This window comes from Cnephaeus nilssonii, assembly GCF_951640355.1.
Source record: "Cnephaeus nilssonii genome assembly, chromosome: 3".
In the NCBI taxonomy this organism is placed as follows: Eukaryota; Metazoa; Chordata; class Mammalia; order Chiroptera; family Vespertilionidae; genus Cnephaeus; species Cnephaeus nilssonii.
The window spans coordinates 88327624-88346997 of NC_137074.1; the positions used below are offsets into that span (position 1 = coordinate 88327624).

At 38.6% G+C, this 19374-nt stretch overlaps 1 protein-coding gene and 1 pseudogene across 8 annotated transcripts in view; both read right to left on the reverse strand.

Moving 5' to 3' along the window:
* The window catches only part of CADM2 (cell adhesion molecule 2), a gene marked incomplete at its 5' end in the record, with an annotated part of 1250256 nt that overhangs the window by 36742 nt on the left and 1194140 nt on the right, over positions 1–19374 (reverse strand). The window lies entirely within an intron of this gene.
* The window catches only part of LOC307097230 (neurofilament light polypeptide-like), a 36298-nt pseudogene continuing 20350 nt past the window's right edge, over positions 3427–19374 (reverse strand). Inside the window, exon 2 of the transcript in view lies at positions 3427–4686. The product of the transcript in view is annotated as a neurofilament light polypeptide-like (transcript). The remainder of the gene's footprint in view (positions 4687–19374) is intronic.

A 19374-nucleotide genomic window follows, 5' to 3' on the forward strand; every position in this document is an offset into this window, starting at 1 on the left:
GGCGCCAAGGTAACATCATAGTGTCAACTAGACAATGAACAGGGGCATTGTTTACAAAGGCTTCATCTCTCTGAAGCTATTTGGGAGAAATAAGATTCTAAGGTGAACAAGGTCCTATTTACATATTAATGTGATTTAGTTTATCAAACTGTGTGAACATTACATTGACAAACTTCAAGTAGAGTTTTGGCTTTTTGAAGAAAATTACGGTGAATTTCAACTGAAACAGAAGCATGGACAAGAGAGGAACACGGTATGCGGAATGCCTATGAATTTACCTCTTGGGATCAACCAAAGGTTTAGTGGGAAATAAAATTAAGGGAAGAGCTAGATAAAACCTTGAATTCTTCATAATTGTCTTCAATACAAATTTATGCCATAGACAAATGTTGAGATGAAGGCTGAAAAACTGGCAGTTCTAAAACCTGGTTGCTTCTCAATGGACACTGTCATTTATAAGTGGGAGATAAACCTTTACAAGAACTGCAGTCCTGGGAGATACATATTGCATTTCTTTCAGAAGTAAAGCAGAGATGCAAGTCTTTCTCTGAAAGGTATTTAAAAAGAGCTGAGAACCAATTCAGGATAATTTTCTTTTTGAGTTATGGATTTTCCTATGGTGAGAATCTATAAGAGAACTGGCCACAGGATGAATGTTGTCTCTCATAGGATGGTGTGTACAAACCTCGATATGTTCACTATATTTAAACTTAAGTTGAAATTTGTAAGACAATTTTTTTTCTCAATATCTACTAATATTGGTTTGAATGCATATAACATATTGGGTTTTTGCTATTTTGCTTTTTCCTCCCCTTTTATAGTATTTGCCATAGTCTGGTTTTTATTGTGCACAAACTAGGGGACAAGGAATGGGGATAAAATAAAATCTCAATCAGAGGAATATCCTTCTTGGTTTTTGCTGGAAGTTTTCCATCTTCTTGAAGACTGGCTCACTGTTCAAGATCTGAAAATAAACCTACTTATGGATGTTCAAATCAATGTATCTAAAAGGAGTAAAACTTTCGGTCACAACAGAAAGTTCTTGTATTTTTAGTCTACATTTATGCAGGCGTTCTGTAAAAGGTGAGCCGAAATGATATGAAAACTGCATTGTTAAGTAAGAGCCAGAAATATGACTGAGGCCTATAGTTATTTGAAAATGAGCCATCTAAGTTATATTTACTAAATAACCATTTGTATGTCGTTCAGAAAATGAAGATACACACTCTGTGTGTATGCACATATGTATATAGAAAAAAATTATAATGGCTATGATGCATAACATCTTTTATTATAGAACCAGGTCATCATTTATATTTTTAACCAGTGGCCCAGCGCGCGGTATCACATGCAGGAGGTTGCCCGCCACTTCGATGGGAGGTGATGGGCAGCCATGCCGCTTCCTTGGGGGCCAGGAGGGACCAGTGCTGATTCTGCAGGAGCCCTGCAGCTTCCTCAGGAGGCGAGAGCGAGCCGCTGGCGCCCTCGGGAGGTAGGAGCAAGCCACTGCCGCCTGCAGGAGCTGGGAGGGAGCTGCGCAGCTTGGGGAGGTGGGAGGGAGCCCCCACCGCCGCCTGCAGAGTGGGGGGCGAGGGCAGGGACCTAGAGGTGTTCCATGCGTGCGCAGCCTCGGTTGTTACTGTGACACTGTAACGCACAATTTGCAAATTACCTCTTTATATATAGAGATAAAAGAAAGGCTACAATTATGAAAAGGGGAAAATAATTGAATACCACAGGGTAGTTTAAGCTTCTGTGCCAAAACAAATGCTATCTAATGGCCAAGTTTTTCAGACATTGATACATTGTGAAGAACTCCTCTATTTTTTATATTTTAGTTGCTCTAGGTAGATAGACACACACACACACACACACACACACACACACACACACACACACACACGTAGAGGACAGAAAGAAATAAAGAGAGAGAGAGAGATTATGGACTATTCAGGCCTAAGAACTAATCTGATATTTTTTAATTAGAAATATTTACACTTAAGTAGTACATTATTTATTTGAAACCACATCTTGACTTAAATAGAATCTCTCTTTAATCCAAATAAAGATGCTTTTCACAGATATTTTTGTAAATATAAGAAGTGATCAAATAATGTTTAAAAAGTAACATTAGAGACTCCTTGAGCCATATCTACACTGATAAATTAATTTCTTTATTTTAAGCTAGAATACATCACTGGGATATGATAGGAAGAAATATATTGCTCTGTGAGGCAAAATAATTAAATAACTTTAAAGATTTTCTGAGGAAATGAAATGGATAGATGTAATAATTTTTCAGGGTACACATACCAATGATTTTTCCCAACACTAATTCTAATTTAACACACAGAATAATTTGTTTTCCTGTAACCAAAATATTTTATGACCAATTAAAAGTACTTTACAAATTTTATTCAGAAATCAAAAGATACTTTTAGAGATATTATATAATTAACTAGTGGCCTGGTGCACAAAATTTGGGGGATGTCCCTCAGCCCGGCCTGCATCCTCTCCAATCTGGGACCCCAGTGGGATCGGGCCTAAACTGGCAGTAGGACAACCCCCTCGCAATCCGGGACTGCTGGCTCCTAACTGCTCACCTGCCTGCCTGCTTAATCACCCCTATCCACTCTGCCTGCTGGCCTGCTTGCCCCCAACTGCACCCCCCCGCCAGCCTGATCACCCCCAACTACCCTCCCCTCTTGGCCTGATCACCCACAACTGCCCTCCCCTCCTGGCTTGATCACCCCCAACTGCCTCTGCCTCGGCTCCACCACCATGGCTTTGTCCGGAAGGACGTCTGGAAGGTCTCATGGTCTAATTAGCATATTACCCTTTAATATAGATAGGATATGACATACTGCCATAACTATAACATATGTACCAGTATTACTCTATGAGAATACATACTTCATGTGATAGTAAGGCATCTAATACATTACATTGTATATGTTGTAAGTAGTAGGAAATACTGTATTCGTAGCAACAATATATAACCTGTGACTTCCCTTCCTGATCTGGGAATGGTTTCCCAGTTCTTTGAACGTTTCCTGGCCCCTAATGTATTTTTTTTGTCATTCAGTGTAACTTTATTTACTGTTTATTGCACATGATTTGATGTCTTTAATTTCTAACCACCAAAGATTCAAAGGACTATTTTTTCCATGAAGTTTAACATTAACATCAGTGAATTCATGTATTCATGTGTTTTTATTGTAAACATCTTAATTATTCACATTGTCATAGATCCTGAACTCATAAGCACGGACCAAGCACAGGCTGGCAGCAAGCCAGGAAGCCACTCTGCAAGCAAACAGATACTCTTCATAAGGAGAAAAGTCATAGCACAACATTTAATGTCCAACCTGAGTCACCTCAGAATGTTATATATATTTACTTCTTAATTCATATAGTATCGGGAACTCAACTGCTTGGTTGGTGAGGGGGTTGACCTGATTTCAGGAGGATTATTCCTGAAATAATTAAGGAAAGGGGGGCGCAATCTTTCTTCTTGGTTGCTTGCTCCTCCCCAGCACCTTCATCTTTCTTCTCATCCTCAGCTTCTTGGGCATCTTCTCCTTCACCTTCACCTCCTTCTTCTTCCTCCTTTGCATCCTCAAATTCTTCCTTGGCACCTTCTTCCTCTTCCTCTCCTTCCTCTTGGTCAGCCACTTCCTTCTCCTTCTCCTCCTCTTCAGCTTCTCCTTCAGAGGGGCGTTCATCCTTAGCTTCCTCAGCTTTTGCAGCCTCAATGGCCTCCTCCACCTCAATCTGCTCCTCCTGAATGTGGCTGGTGTATTAAGAAGGGAAGGAGTGAGTGGACATCAATTAGGAGCTAGTCTGTAAACCACCTTAGGCAGATCGGCCAAAGACCTGGGAACTCTGGGAGTAGCCACTGGCTATGCTTCCCACGCTGGTGAAACTGAGCTGGGTCTCTTCACCTTCCAAGAGTTTCCTGTAAGCTGCAATGTCAATGTCCAAAGCCATCTCCACATTGAGGAGGTCCTGGTATTCTTTTAAATATCATGCCATTTCACTCTTTGTAGTTCTCATTTTCTAATTTGTTGATTGTGTCCTGCATAGCACTAACGTCGGAGTTCTGCTTATCCTCCAGCTCTCGCAGCTGCTTTCCCAGAGCTTAGTTCATGCCCCAGCATGCTTTGATCTCCAGGGTCTTGGCTTTGAGGAGGCGGTGGCTTTCAGACACCTCGTCTTTGGCGGCACGTACCTCGTAGGTGCTCTTGGCAGTGCTCTCGATCAGCATGGTGAAGCGGCTCTTGTACCATTCTTCTGCATTCTGCATGTTCTTGGCAGCCAGCTTCTCCTACTGGGTGCGGATGTCCTTGAGTGCTGCAGAGAGGTTGGACTTGGAGAACATGTCCATCTCCATGGAGATCTGAGCATACTGGATCTGCGCCTGCAGCTCAGCAATCTCCTCTTCATGCACCTTCTTCAGAAAGGTGATTTAGTCCATCAGGCTGTCGATGGGCTTTTCAAGCTCAGCTCCAGCAAGAGTCACCTCGTCTACACCTTTGTGCGTCTCCATCAGCCAGCCCTCTACGTCATCATGGTTCAGCACCTCTTCCTGGTAGCATGCCTGCAGGTAGCTCCGATTCCCTTCCAAGCCCCAGTGCCTGCTAACTGCCCACTGCCCTCTCCTCACCAGGGATGGGGCTCGGTGGGCTAGGACACAGGCATCCCATTTTCATTAAAATGTTCAACCCCAGCCTGCTCCACCGGTGTCCACAGGCAGCCCGGGGGCAGACAGTGATCCCAGAGACACTGGTCATCTCCCCCTGCCCAGGTCCCTGATAGCGACCTGGACCCTGCGGGTGGCATCACGTGCTGCCCGCCCGGTCTGCCCAGACCCCGATGGCGGCCTGGACCCAGCGGATGGTGTCAGGTAAAGCCCGCCCTTCCTGCATATGCAAATTTCCCTGCCATATTTGTTGGCTTAATTTTCATATCACTCCTGATTGGCTGTGGGCGTAGAGGAGGCATGGTCAATTAGCATTTTCCTCTTTTATTAGTGTAGATTAGCAAAACATGTCTAGAATAGGAATAGGGAATGATACCTATTTAATCAAACCATAGAAATCTGAGAATAAAAAAAGAACATCTTTTCTAGACTATGTTATTCTTATGCTATTTTAAATATTTTTCTCTTTCTAAGTTATCCCAAACTGAAGACTAATTTCTATTTGGTGCAAGTATCCAAAACCATTTCTCTTCAGCTTGTTCAGGATCATATGAACCAACCTTAAATTGAGGAGAGAGAAATGGACCTGTAGGACAGTTGAGAGGATAAGGACTAATGCTTGATATACAGTGGTGGAAAATGCTTACTGTACAGTTTCTCTTCACTTAATTTTCTTCTTCTGAAAAAAAAATAACCTTGTTTTTCTATCTAAGTATCTCATTCTAACTTTGTCTCTTCAAAAGTGATGGGTGAAAGTTTAAAAATAAATCCTTTTGTTTCATTTGTTTTAAATCCTTTAAGTTCCTAGTAATTCCTGTTTTCTTTATTACAAAACAGAACAATTTTCAGGAACTGCATTATTTTATCTTGATTCTCTAGCAAACGTATTAATCATCATTAAATATGAACAAAGCAAAATTATGCTTCTGGGTGTTAACATTATCATGAAATGCAAATGCTAAATTCAGAAGGTTAAGACTTTTTAATTATTTTCAGAGATCATAAAATATTAAATTTAAGTTTTCCACTTCTCCCCACATTTTGGAAATCTAGGCTGATGAGAAAGATAATTTAGTGGGTTGTCACTAATAAAACTTATGCTAGCTCTTATGCTTGAAAGAAAGAGGTGGGAGTCAACAACTGGTAACACATTACTGTACTACCACTTACTTAATTTCCTTCCTCTTCAGAAGTTTTTACTTATCCGTCATTAACCTTTAACTCAAAGTAATTTAAGCAGTAATTGAGAAAATGTGTAGCATAATTTTTTCATAATCAAGTGTCATATGGAAACCTGCCAAATAGTATACTGGTGCACAGAAAAGAATTTTAACAGTTTATCTCATACAAGATACTTATTAGTAAGTAAATATAAAAATAAAAGTAAATATAAATAGATACACACATATATAGGCAATAGCTGCATAAGATGATTTATATATTATTTTCCTCTATCTCTTCCATATCAAAATAACATAAATTGCCACCTACTATAAAGTGATAAAATTTAATTGAGAACTAATGTCTACATATACAGTGATGACTGAGTAGCATGCTAGGAAAATTTCATGGTGCCTTTAAAATAATTGTATTCACTTAGATAATAAAATTATTATTTTATAAAATACTAGAGGCCTGATACATGAAATTCGGACAAGGGGCTCGGCCCTTGCAGCCCCAGCTGCCTTAGCCGCAGCAGCCTCAGCTGGCAATCACAGCCCCAGCTTCATCTAGAAGGTCATCCGAATGGTAGTCCCGAAGGTCGTCCAAACAGTAGTTCTACTGTTTGGTCTAATTAGCATATTAGCTCTTTATTATATAGGACTACAGGCCTGGTGCACAAAATTCATGCATGGGGGGAAGGGGTCCCTCAGCCCGGCCTGCACCCTTTTCAATCCAGGACCCCTTGGTGGATGTCTGACTGCCAATTTAGGCCTGATTCCTATGGGATTGGACCCAAACTAGTAGTTGGACATCCCTCATGCAATTTGGGATGGCTGACTCCTAACCGCTCACCTGCCTGCCTTCCTGATAGCCCTTAACCACTTCTGCTTGCCGGCCTGATCCCCCTAACTGCTCCCCTGCCAGCCTGATTGCCCCTAACTGCTCCCCCATGCCAGCCTGATCATCCCCTAACTGCTCCCCCCTGTCGGCCTGATCACCCCTAACCACCTCTGCCTTGGACCCTGTCACCATGACTTTGTCTGGAAGGACATCTGGAAGATGTCTGGTTTAATTAGCATATTACCCTTTTATAAGTATAGATTGTAATTCTTTGTGTTTCACCACTGCTACACAGGCTGAAGCAATATGAGAATAAAGTAGAATTGAAGTAGAGCATATTGAACAAGGTACCTCCTAGGACCTTTCCATATCTGTTATGCTATTACAAAAGCCATTTCATTTCATTGATTTATTAAAAACATTGTAAAGTACTAAATTTATTATATGAATATATATCCATTCTTAAGCATATATATATATATATATATATATATATATATATATATATATATATCCATGCTTAAGAAAGAACATATTTTATATTGAGATTGATCTTTTAACACAAGAGAACAGAGACAGAAAATTTCAGCAATTACATATTCTAATTTAATATGAGTTATAGCTTTATGTAGAGATATGTCTTTTAACAGAATGCTGACTGCTGTATCTTTTATAGACATAAACAAAACATAAGAAATAATTCCATATTCATATTGTAGTATGTTATATTTACATCCAACACTAAACATATCTTTCTATTTATTCATTTCTACATTGGGGTTTCTCCAGTGTATACTGAATTAATATTATCTAAGGTTTTATATAGGGTTTTTGTTACAGTTAAAAAAACTATGACCCTTTTTTAAAAAAATGTTTTATTATTTTTATTATTATTGCACTGGGGTCTCTTTATTTATTTAAATTATTTATTATTTAATGTATTACATAAGTCTCCTTTTTCCCCATTGATCTCTCCCCAGCCGCTCTCACCCCCAGCACATACCCTCACACCCCTACTGTCTGTGTCTATTGGTTATGCTCATATGCATACATACAAGTCCTTTAGTTGATCTCTTACCCCCTTACCGCCCACCTTCCCTCATAGGTTGGACAGTCTGTTCAATGCTTCTGTGATTCTAGTTCTATTTTTATTCATTGGTTTATGTTGTTCATTATATTCCACAAATGGGTGAGATCATGTGATACTTATCCTTCTCCAACTGGCTTATTTCACTTAGCATAATGCTCTCCAGTTCCATCCATGCTGTTGTAAATGGTAAGAATTCCTTCTTTTTTACAGCAGTGTAGTATTCCATTGTGTAGATGTACCACAGATTTCTAATCCACTCATCTGCTGATAGGCACATAAGCTGTTTCTAAATCTTAACTATTGTAAATTGTGCTGTTATGAACATAGGGGTGCATATACCCTTCTGATAGGTGTTTCTGGTTTCTTGGGATATAGAAATGGGATTACTGCATCAAATGGGAGTTCCATTTTAAATTTTTTGAGGAAATGCCATACTATTTTTCACAGTGGCTGCACCAGTCTGCATTCCCTGATTTTTTAGAGAGAAGAAGGGAGTGGGAATGAGAGATGGAAACATCTATTGGCTGCCTCTTGCACACCCCCTAATGGGAGATCAAGCCTGTAAGACAGTGCCCTGACTGGGACTGGAACCAATGACCTCTGGTGCATGAGAAGATGCTCAATCCACCGAGCAACACTAGCTGGGCTAACATATAATTAAAAAAACAAAAACACTCAAAGTGATTCAGCTGAGCAAGACTGTGATCTTTTCATAATTTTTTCTAAGCTACTAAATTTTGAATTTGTGTTTGTGATCTTCCACTTAAAGGATCTCTCAATTTTTGTTTTTGTTTAATTATTCCTCTTGGACATTCTAGCTTGCAATCATATCACTAGGGAAAAAGTAACAGATTCACTTCTCTTATAATATAATTGGCTGCAAAACTTGTGTATAGCGTTTTGCAATTCAGGAACCTGTTCTTTTTTCTCCCTATTTCCTCTTCCTTCTCTTCCCCTTTCTTCTCCTCTTATCTTCCTCTCTGCCCTTTTCCCCCCTACTTCTTCTGTGTGCCCAACCCCACTGATTTTAATATATATATTTCTCGGATTTCTAGGGTGTTGTGACTAACCATGACACTGGCCTTTGATGTATGTATGTTTATATAAATTTTGTTTTGTTTTCCTTTAATATGAGTAATAATTGCTGTTTTACAAATATCTATAACATGCACATATTAATAGGTAAGGGATTTATTAATGTGGTTTCTATATTAATTGATATTTAAAAATTAACCAAAATTGAGATACTGGGTATAAATTGACTATTGAAGCATATGATTTCTAAAATATGTTACTGGATTATATTTGTTAGTATTTCTTTTAGGATTTTTGCATCAATATTTACAAAGTAAAATTATCTCCAGTTTTCTTTGTGCTATTTTTGGAATACTTTATTATTAAAGCTTAGTGGTTCAAAAGCTTTATTGATTTATGTACTGACTATCAATTCTATAGTCTGCTTTCTAATTAGTTAATTTCTGTTTTTATATTTCTTTCCTTTGTTTTTTATATTTAAATTTTTCTGATTCTGTATTTCTTAAGATTTATTTTTCTTTCTTTTAATTAAAACTTTTAGTGCTTTAAATTTTCCCATGAATAAGGTTTCAGACAGTACTTATATGTTTTATAGTTTTGCTTTTTTCTAGGTAATTTTTATTTATTTTTATTTTTTGTTAATCCTCATCTGAGGATATTTTTCCGTTGAATTTTTGAAAGAGTGGAAGAGAGGGGGAGAGACAGAGAGAGAAACATCGATTGGTTGCCTCCTGCATGCTTCCCAACCAGGGCCTGGTATTGAGACTGCAACGGAGGTACATGCCCTTGACCAGTATTGAACCTGGCACCCCTTGGTCCCTAGGCTGATGCTCTATCCACTGAGCCAAACCAATTAAATTAAACTTTTAATTTAAGGTTTATTTTTTAAAATTCTTATTGTTTTCAGAGAGGAAGGGAGAGTGAGAGAGATATAGAACATCAATGATGAGAGAGAATCATTGACTGGCTTCCTCCTGCTTGCCCCACACTGAGGATCGAGCCCACAACCTTTGCATATGTCCTGGTCAGGAATCAAACCGTGACCTCCTGGTTCATAGGTTGATGCTGAACCACTGAGCCATACTGGCTAGGCTGACGTTTTATTTTTTTATGTTTTGCAAGCTTATTTCCAAATATTTTTATGCCACTTAAAAAGCTTTGCATTATGGTCTTTATAGCTATGATTATTACATTAGTGGCAGATAATAATGTGATAATACTTTTACATTCCTTTTAATTGACTGTTCTTTGCTATCTAACAGAGGATTGTTCAAAGAAATTTAAGCTATCCATCAGTGAGGAAAAAAAATTGCTCTTATTTGTATTGCATAATTTGATGTGTGTATATCAGATGATCTCTACTTTTGGTATTAATTAGTTTATTTATAGTCTCAATATTACTTGACCTTTCAGAAATTGCAATTCTTTATGTTTCTACATTATGGAATATTAGAGGCCCAGTGCACAAAATTCATGTATGGGTAGGGTCCTTAGGCCCAGCTGGTAATCAGGGCCAATCAGATTCCCACCTCCCTGCTTCCCCACCTCCCCCTCCTCCTTCCCTTGCCTCCTGCATCCGCCACCACCCACCCCTGGTTCCTCATCCCAGCCTGATGGGGCCTGCCGGCCGGGGGGAGGGACCAGCAGGCGGTCCGGCAGGCCCCATCAGTGATTGGAGCCTGTGGGCTGGGGGCAGCTCCTGCGTTGAGCGTCTGATCCGTGGTGGTCAGTGTGCATCATAGCAACCAGTCATTCCACTGGTTGTTCCACCATTCATTCTATTTGCATATTAGGCTTTTATTAGATAAGATTACATGTTGTTTCACGATAATTAAATTTGTTATTCATTCTATTATCCATATGAAATGGCCATCTTTATTTCATTGATTGTTGTTTACCTTGATTCAAATTAGTTGTTGGAAAGCCTAAATAGACCAGAGGCTAATGATAGATTTCCCTTAGAACAGTGGTCGGCAAACTGCGGCTTCCGAGCCACATGTGGCTCTTTGGCCCCTTGAGTGTGGCTTTTCCACAAAATACCACGTGCGGGCGCGCACATACAGTGTGATTGAAACTTCATGGCCCATGCGCAGAAGTCGTTTTTCGGCTCTCAAAAGAAATTTCAATCGTTGTACTGTTGATATTTGGCTCTGTTGACTAATGAGTTTGCCGACCACTGCCTTAGAAGGAAGAGCAAGCGTGGTTCACAAAGTGTCAAGCTACTTTTACAAGGACATCATTTAGGATGAGTATTCTACCACTGAACCATACTGGGCTCATCATAGAATTGTGCACTTGAACTATATAATTTTATTAACCAATGTCCTTCCAATAAATGTAGTTTAAAAATAAATGAGAAAATGTAAAATTCAAAACTAATATAAATGAAATTCAACTAAGAACTTGTTGCAAAATCATTTTTACTATAAAAAATAACAGTTCTAAATAGATCTTGAAACAAACACACACACACCATAAACCAAAACAAAACCTTATATATTGTGAGGAATAAGCATCAGCATAAGTAATTAAATAGTTGTATTGTCAACTACTACATATGATGAAAATGCCAAGTTGACTAAACTTTAGAGAAATAAATCATATAAACATAGTTTGGAGTTTTAACAAAATATAATATAAACTCTGTCTTTTAAAAATACAATGAATGGCCTATCTTAAGTAAAGCTAGTACTCCAAAAATATAGTTACCTCTTATGTGAAAATAAAAATAGGAAGAAAACATACAAATGAAGTAAATAAATAAATTTGTCAAAGCCTTTAAACATCTGAGTTAATTGAAGATCATCTTTTAGAGAAATAGATTTTTCTACTAGTCATATGCACAGGTAATGACATACTAGAGTGTATGTTTAATGTGGACACACCACTTTGCATTTGGTTGTTGGAATACAGGGAAGAATACAAATGGTACAGTACCAAGTCTACATTTCTTAAACTGTTAGCATTCAAGCCCTTTATTCTTCAACTAGAGGCCTGTTGCACGAAGAGATTCATGCAATAGGCCTTTCTTCCCTTGGCTTCCAGCACCGGTTTTCATCCAGCACCCGGGACCCAGGCCTTTGCTCTGGCCAGAGTCTGTCTGCCTTCTTGGTCTTTGCTGCAGGCTCAGGCCAGAGTCTGCCATCTTCGTCTTCACTGCTTCGCTGCAGACTCCACGCTGCAGACTCCAGCCAGAGTCTGCTGTCTGCCATCTTCATCTTTGCTGCAGACTCAGGGCAGAGTCTGCCATCTTCGTCTTCGCTACTTCGCTGCTTCGCTGCTTCGCTGCTTCGCTGCTTCGCTGCTTCGCTGCAGACTCCAGCTGGAGTCTGCTGTCTTCATCTTTGCTGCAGGCTCCGGAGTCTGCAGTCTTGTCTTCACTGCGGCACTCCGCTCCTGTAGATCCCTTCGCGCCCCCTCCCCCCTGCCCTCTCATTGCAGGCATCCTGCCCCACCTGGCCACTCTGTGCCTGGAGCAGCTGGGCAGCCGCCATCTTTGGCCTTATAATTTGCATACTCACTCTGATTGGCTGTGGGCGTAGCAGAGGTATGGTCAATTTACATGTTTGTCTATTATTAGGTAAGATTTTAAATAAACACAATTACTTGTTTATTTTCAGTGAAAGTCACTACTGCCAAATACCCTGTATTGCTATACTAACTGTTCTTTTCTCAGATAAAAGACAACATTTGGGAAAAGCAAAGAACATTTTATTTCAAATACATTGGTGTATTGAGAAGGTACTAACTAGTTAATTTACTTTTTGTAGGTGATATTCCATAAAATTGAAAACTGGGGAAAAGATAAAAATTAACAGCATTTTTCAAATCATAATCCTCATAAGTTTGTGGGAAGTTAACCTTATTAATCAAATTACATAAAATTCATCTGGGTCAATTTAGAACTAAATTGCCCTTGAACTAGGAGAAACATTATAAAGGACCTCTTTGCCTTTTAATTATTATGGATCAAGATTGCAAATTAAAATTTAGCCCTTTAATTCCTCTTGGGTGACTAGAGATTTTCATTATCCTTTGAAATTGTCATTCTAGTTTGCATAGATTAAATATTGCCTTTTTCTACCTCACCCAAGCACTGAATTATGCATGGTATAAGGTTGGTACTTTTGTTTAAAAATCACATTTATGGAAACAGAATGTAATGATAAGAGTCCCAATTTCATTTTTTAAATTATATAACATAGTAGGATGATTCTACAATGATCGATAATTTTTCGTATTTTGCAATCAGGTATGATGTTCAAATGTTTTGTGTAAATGAACAAAGATGTATTGTTTGTTTTCTCTTCTCTATGGATATGTTACTGCTGAAAATAGCTAGTTTGTTTCATGCCACTAATATAGGGTAGAATAGTGCCGCACATGTCTTTGATTCCCAGTCTCCAAACTAAGATCTATCTTGCCTAGGAAATATATTGATGTTAACATTTTGGATTGCTGCCCTTTGGAATAATCCTCAAATTTGGAAAACAAAATTGATTGTCAAATCCAAAATTATCTTATACATGATGTTTTAGAGCGCCATCAGTAGCTGGAATTTCATATGATGAACCTGGTACTACCAAGCTGTGAAACACCTAGCCATTCAGCAAAATCTGCCTCAATTTCCTTGATCCACAGTTTAAATTGTCCTCTTAACTCTATCTTGGCCTGACACTAACTTGCAGCAGATATTCCATAGAAAAAGAGACAGACATTATTCATCTAGAATTTAAAATAAAAATGACTTCTTTGCAGCTTAGCGTAAAAATCTAATCTTTCATCATTTTTCCTCCACTTCAATAGCAGGCCGTGAAAATAAAAGGTCTTAAAGGAGTTAAAATTCCTTATAGTAACTCAAACATTTCCTTGGGCTTGATAGTATAATAATCTTTAGAAGAACGTAAACTGGGGTTTCAAATCACCAGCCACAGTTTGATAATTTGCTCAATTCCCCTTCCTTTGCCCTTTCAAGAAGGTCTGCCTCTACCAGGTGTCACTTGCTTGACAAAAGATCAATGTGAATTAGGCAAAAGAGGCAAATCTGGTACTTCACAGCCTGGTGATACAACATAGAAAACTGGCAAGTCCTTTTCTACTAGAAACTTCAAAGTTCTATTTCTTTCATTTTTGTTTGTTTGTTTGTTTGTTTTTGCCTTGACTTCTAGAATCGTCTAACATGACCCCCCGTGTCATTTTACTTTTCTTATCCCTGCCCAAGTACATCCTCATTTGCTTCTATTTTTATCATTATTGTTATTATTACTTGTAGTATATGCATTTTGATAAATCTTGGAAAATCCACTTGGAATATAGGCAGAGTTTAAAGAAACACTATTACATTATGATGTATTAATGTATGTTCAAAAATTGGCTGCACACACCATTTTTCTATATTTGTTTTTTCATAAGCAACCAAAATCAACTTTATTTTTTAAATCAGTTATGAATAAAATCTGTATCTATGTAAGTGTAAAAAGAAGAAAAAAGAAACACTATTACATTGCTGGAATCTGGGATGTGCTGAAGCTCGGTCTATTCCTAAACCAGTATTAGGACATAAAAATTTGGGATGATAGGGGACCAGGTCTACTCATATTCTCAAGTTAGTAAGACCTGCTGCTGTAGAAAGATGATGCCAACACCTACTCATGATTTCAACAAGGTCCTGTAGCTTTCAGCCAGAGTCACCTGAACCACTAGTGAATCCTCACTTTTTACATCTGGCAGCTCATTCCTAGTAAAGGTACACCTGCCTTTGAATTTTCACAATCTCATTCTTTTCCCATTGATTACTTTCTAGGACAGGGAGAAATTATAGCATTCAACAAGTAGAGGGCTGCTCCACTGCTTCATCGGGCCAGGCAGAGCTCACCTTTTCCTGGAGAAGGGCTTGCACTATAACAGGATAAGGTATGTACTTCTAAACAGACTCTCTCTCCTGGTTCCTGTCACCATGCTGACAATTCTGTCATCAGAGATGAAAATTTTTGTGCCAGTGCTCTGAGGCTTGTGATTGACCTCTATTAGGAAACACAGTTTGACAGAGCAATGTCCCACAAAATTTATTCTACAATTTTAGTTTACCAGATAATAGTGCTTTTAAATTTTTATAAAAGTTGGATATTGAAATAATTCCTGGAAGATTACATGATTTGGTATTGAACCAAACATTAGGCAGTGACCCAAACATTAATCACAAGTTATTCAAGCAAAGCTGAGAGGAGAAACCATTTATGACTGCCTCCAAAGTCCTGTTCTTATGAATACATAAGGTGGTGCCTAATTGTGGTGCTAGGGGAAGGCCTGACAATGGATAGAGCGAGAAATGATTTTTGGTTTTTGTAGGAGTTATCAAGAGAGCTGAAGAAGAATGTTCTTGATGGAGGAAAGCATGTGGCTCAGGCAAGAGAAGGGGTTTGGGTAGAAACTAAAAGTTATTCTGCCTATCAAAAGCCAGGAAAGGTGGACTGGCTGGATCAGTAGAGAACAAATCTTGTGAGGTAGAAAAAGCCCAGATAGTGAGTTATCATTTGCATGAGTACAAGGGTCATGGTAAAATATTGATGGGTTTTGCTTAAATTTACATTTTATGAAGAACTCTCTAGATGCTGTTTGGAGAATGGGAGAGAAGAAAGAAATTGGTATCAGGAGAAAAGTTAAGTGGCTATTGCAGAAATAGCCAGTAGAGGGGATCATGTTTTATATTTTTATTATTACCTTGCTAAGAATTACACTAGACACATCTTATAAATAGGACAAAATTAACCTGAAGACCTAACTTCAGGCAAATGTTAAATAAGAATTTAATCCTTAATAAAGCTCAACATTCATCTTGCATCCTATGCTCTCTCTACATTGGAGTGTCATAGTTTGGTTTCCTGCATAGCTTTTCCCAGTCTCCCATAGTTTTCCCACATAGAAATGATCAGCAGGAAATCCTTAGGGCCGCTCCCTTTTAGTGTGTTTATGACATGGATCTGTAATGCAGAGAGTGAAGGATTTCCACACCTAGTAATACTAGGGCTATTTATTAATAGAGAGAATTTTTGAAATTATTACATATACAGCAGGCATTATTCTAAACACTTTACAATTATTATCTCATCATACCCACAGCAATATTATAATCATAGACATTCTATGGGTAAGTGTCCTTAATATTTATTACAGATGTGTAAAAAATTGTAAATATTCTCATACTTTATGCTGCTTGCAAGCTAACAAGTTAACCTGCCACAGTTTCATAGATGCCAGCAGAAGACATGAGAGTCCTGGGTTAGAGACAAAATAAGTTATTATCATACAGAAACTAGCCTGAGTTTCAGTTTACTTTGCTTCCCCTTGGATTCCAAGTCCCATGGGGGCAACAAGGCGTGGCCTGGTGGATGCTGCTGCACACAGGTTTCCATCACCCGGAATCCCTGAGGTTAGAGATACCCAATTTTTTTATAATACCTGGTAGACTACAAAAAAACTTGCCCACATTTGCCATTTGCCATGAAGGGAAATGCTATCTTTATTAAACTGTACAGTAAGCCTCTGCCAAGCAGGGGGCTCCTATCTCTATCTTCTAAGATTTTTACTAAACAAATGCTCTTAAAGTAAATAAAGAACAGTCTTTGCACAATGGACTGAGGTAGAGAAGAGGGATAAAAAATAACATATTGCTTTAAACATTTTTTTAAATAGCATCTTAATTTTTTCATACTAAGTAATTATATCATTATCAATTGGATGGCAATCGCTAGAAAGCGTGTTGTGGTAACAGATAAGGCTAAGAACAAGGTATCCATAAAAATTAATGGAAACCTAAAACTTTAAAAAAATGAATTTAAAATGTCTCATTTATGAACCAACTTTGCAATAGTCATTTCTAAATCTTTTTGTCCCAAAGAGTTTTAAAAACCATATATTCTATTAGTCAACCATAGACTGTGTATCAGCATCTCTAGGGGTCATATTAAAAATAAAGCCAAGGAAATTTAATTGTAGAAAGATCGCCAGGAGGATCTGATGTGCAAGCTTGAAGAGAGCCTGGAGATCACGAAGCTCTGAAGGTTGATCTCCAAGTAGATGTACAAGGCCTTTCACAACAACTGGACTTGAATCAGAGTGACTTGTGTATTACCTCCAGGAGGCACAGTGGAAACAAGATTGTTCTTAAGAAAGCATAACAATCTTAACATAACAGCTTAAGGAAGCAATACAACTTTCTACTCAGTAAAATAGTGTATGAATAAATAGAGCACCATCAAAATGGCATTAATGGAAGGTGAGCTCAATCTCCAACATACAACTTAACAAAAGGAAGATAAACAACCCAATCAAAAAATGGGCAACAGACCTAAATAGATACTTTTTGAAAGAGGACATACAAAAGGCCAAGAGACATATGAAAACATGCTCAAAGTCACTAATCATTCGAGAGATGCAAATCAAAATGACAATGAGATACCATCTCACACCTGTCAGAATGGCTATCATCAACAAATCAACAAATGACAAGTGCTGGCGAGGATGCAGAGTAAAAGGAACCCTCTTGCACTGCTTGTGGGAATGCAGACTGGTACAGCCACTGTGGAAAACAGTATGGAGTTTCCTCAAAAAACCAAAAATGGAACTCCCATTTGACCCAGTGATCCCACTTCTAGAAATATATCCCAAGAAACTAGAAACACCAATCAGAAAAGATATATGCACCCCTATGTTCATAGCAGCACAATTCACCATAGTTAAGATTTGGAAACAGCCTAAGTGCCCATCAGCCAAGGAGTGGATTAGAAAACTGTGGTACATCTACACAATGGAATACTACAGTGTGCCAAAAAAGATTGAATTCTTACCATTTGCAACAGCATGGATGGATCTGGAGAGCATTATGCTAAGTGAAATAAGCCAGTCAGAGAAAGATAAATATCACATGATCTCACTCATTTATGGAATATAATGAACAACATAAACTGATGAACAAAAACAGATCCAGAGACAGAGAAGCATCGATCAGACCGTAAAACCTTAGAGGGAAAGCAGGGGAGGGTGGGGGGTAAGGGGCAGAGATCAACCAAAGGACTTTTATGCATGCATATAAGCATAACCAATGGACACAGACACCAGGGGCGTGAGGGCATGAGCGGAAGGGTGTGGGGGCAATGGGGAGATGAGGACACATATGTTATGTAATACCTTAATCAATAAAGAAAATAAAAAAACTAAATGAGCCCAGCCGGTGTGGCTCAGTGGTTGAGCATCGGCCTATTAATCAGGAGGTAATGGTTCAATTCTGGGTCAGGGCATATGCCTGGGTTGAAGGCTTGATTCCCTGTGGGGGATGTGCAAAAGGCACCCAATCAATGATTCTGTATCATCATTGATGGTTTTCTCTCGCGCCCTTTCCATTCCTCTCTGAAATCAATAAAAATATATTAAAAAATAATTTTACATGATAATTTATAACTATAATTAAGAGCAGCATGGATTCATGTGGAATCAAGGGTGTGATCAATTAAAAGGTGTAAGCTGTGGAGAAGCATTGGCAGCTCATCACATAGATACAGGCTTGATGAAACTTATCCTTCATGTTTATACATCGCCTTTTTTGCATCCATGCTCATGTGATAAAAACAATTAATTATCCCAGGCACTTTGACATAAGAAGGAAGTCCTCTGGATTAGTAAGGATTCTAAGATCCATCAAGATTTTAGATTCATTCTCATCTTGGGCAGGGGTGGGGGCAGGCTAGAAGGGGTCAATGGAAGAAAAAGGGGACACATGTAATACTTTCAACAATGAAGATTTAAAAATAATAAAAATAAAAACCTTTTGCATTCTGATATCCCAACAGTTGGGTGAACCACTCTTATGGCCACCCTCTGAGTTATCTAGAAGAGAAGATTTCCACCTCAGAATTTTTTAAATATATTTTATTGATTTTTTACAGAGAGGAAGGGAGAAGGATAGAGAGTGAGGAACATCAATGAGAGAGAAACATTGATCAGCTGCCTCCTGCACACTTCCTACTGGGTATGTGCCCACAACCAAGGTACATGCCCTTGACCGGAGTTGAACCTGGGACCCTTGAGTTCACAGGCCGACGCTCTTTCCACTGAGCCAAACCAGTTAGGGCTACCTCAGAATTTTTAATACTGATATTGTTTTATCTGGCAAACAAACTACAATTTTCTAGATTTAGACTCCTTTCCTCTAACTCTCTGCTTCTCTTATTAAATTCACCTGTGTTTTTCTAGTCCATATCCTCCCTTTAAGATTTGAGACCATCACTCTCCAGAACCTTTTATCTCTTCCTTCCACTATACTTGCCTAATTACATGTCATTTCTTTTTCCAGACAAAGGATCTGTATATCTAGTTATAATATGGGCTATTCAGAAAGCTGAAAGTAATAAGAAAGCATTTCAAATTAGCACTCTGATAAATTCACTAGGGGCCCAGTGCACGAATTCATGCACTTGAAAGGAACTGTGGGACCCGAGGCTGCAGTGGTCACAGGAGCGGGTCTCGGCCCATCCTCCGCACCCAAGCC